The following is a 2,133-nucleotide window of genomic DNA, read 5'->3' on the forward strand; positions in this document are numbered from 1 at the left end:
TATTAAAAAACCTCACGAATTGTAGAACATGGCAAGACTACAAAAAGTCCTTCAGCAATGGGCTACGATAACAGGAAGGAGATATTTAAGAATGAAAATCACATTTTCTGTGTTTCGGCTGGTCGTCATGTTTGAACAAAACTCCTCCTAGGGATTTTATCCAATTCACTTCAACTTGGTGGTGTGTCAATAGATTCCTGAGTAAAAGTTATCAAAATGATGAATTTTGGGGAAACTGTGTGGGCGTGGCGATCTATGCACATTTCGACTGCGCACATGTGCAGGGCCCGACCATGCGCTGTTGAAACTCTTCTCTTCATCCTGTCATCATTGGCTGTCATCAATGGCTCTGTCTCAAGGTTTTCTTTTTTTCCTCGCCGCTGTCATCAAGTGTTTGCTGTGGTGGGAATTGTGTGTCTGTAGATAATATTAAAAAATACAGTCTAGACTCTTATGAAGTGTCATGATTCCGATGATTCAACGCTTTATAAATAGAATGAATGAACTTTTTATCTCTGTGCAGGCATCTCACCTCACCCACACAACTCGACGTTCAGTAGTGAGTATCTGTGCTGCAGAGCCCTCCTGTCCTGGACCATGCACAAACTTTTTCCCTATTCATTGTTTCCAGTCTATCGCTGTTGTGATATGTGACGTGACCTATTCCTTCACTATCATAAAACACACACACGCACACTGTTGCCATGCCAGAAGTAATCACTAGTGCATTCAAATGTGGATTCATTCGCCGTTAAAATAGCTCCCAACAACCGTATTCGTAATGCCATCACCTCCTTACAAGGGCAGAAATAAATCCTGACAGACAGAGAAAAACAATTTACCCCAAGGAGAAAATCAACAGTGAAACCTGCAGACTGACTTCTCACCTAAATGGAACGTACGTCTGCTTCAATAAACAAAGGGCGAGGTAGACGGATACAAGCATTCGAAAATATTGATTCAATTAAAGTATTTGAGAGATGGACTAAGGGTTTAGTTTTGATATTTTGTGAAGTATTGATTGACCGCCAACACAGGCTGAGCCACATTTAAACAGAAATGAATTATAATCAGAGATCGATGCAGATCCACTGCTCCTCCTGCCCACGCAGTAACCTCTTTCCAGCTGTTCCACCACCTGACCTTCCCACCCACGCTGTCACCTGCATCCCACCTCCACTGTCAGCCCAGTAGATATACAGTGCTGCCCATAAGTTTTACATACCCCGACACAATGGTTTGTTTCTTGGCCATTTTCAGGAAAAAGAATGATATACACAAAATGTTTTCTTTCACTCTTGGATAGGGTTTGGCCAAAGCCATGTATTGTGAAATATCTGTGTTTACTCTTTTTAAAGCACAATGACAACAGAAACTATAATCACCCTGATCAAAAGTTTACATACCTTTGTAATTTGGCCTATAACCTGCACCTAACTTGAAACATTGGGATTGAATGGCTATATTAAGGTAACTTCTTCACCTGTGATCTGTTTGCTTGTAATTAGTGGGTGTGTATAAAGTCAGTGAGTGCTGGACTCCTGAAAACTCTTGTATCCCTCATGTGGTGCTGTGCTGATGTCTTGGATGCAGAATCATGGAAAAGCAAAGCAATTGCCAAAGGATCTGGAGAAGGTCGTACAACTGTACAGATCGGGAAAGGGATGTAAGAAAAATGCCAACGTTGATAACGCTGTCAGCACGTTCAAACACTAATTAAGAAATGGAAAGTAAGGAGAGACTTTTGATCAGGGTAAATTGGGGTCATTTTGTTGTTTATTTTGGTTTAAATTGAGTTCTCACTTTGTTTCACAATAAATGCTTCAACTGTCCACTAACCAAAACTGTGTCATCTTTTATTTTCTCTTACAAATGGGCAAGAAACCATGAATTCTGTAGGGTATGTAAACTATGAGCAGCACTGTATGTTGTTTGCATCTGCCCAACCTGCGTGTACCCGATGACTCATGATCACATCACAGATGAAGGAATGTAAAACTGAATCTGCCCAGAAGGAAAATATCTGTGCACTAACCTGAAACTTGACTCATGCTGGTACTGATGAATAAGATCACACAGAAGTTAACAGGAAATAAAAGCTTTATATCATGATTCAAGTCAGAGGTTAGTCTA

The sequence above is a fragment of the Larimichthys crocea genome, chromosome VIII (assembly GCF_000972845.2).
Source record: "Larimichthys crocea isolate SSNF chromosome VIII, L_crocea_2.0, whole genome shotgun sequence".
In the NCBI taxonomy this organism is placed as follows: domain Eukaryota; kingdom Metazoa; phylum Chordata; class Actinopteri; family Sciaenidae; genus Larimichthys; species Larimichthys crocea.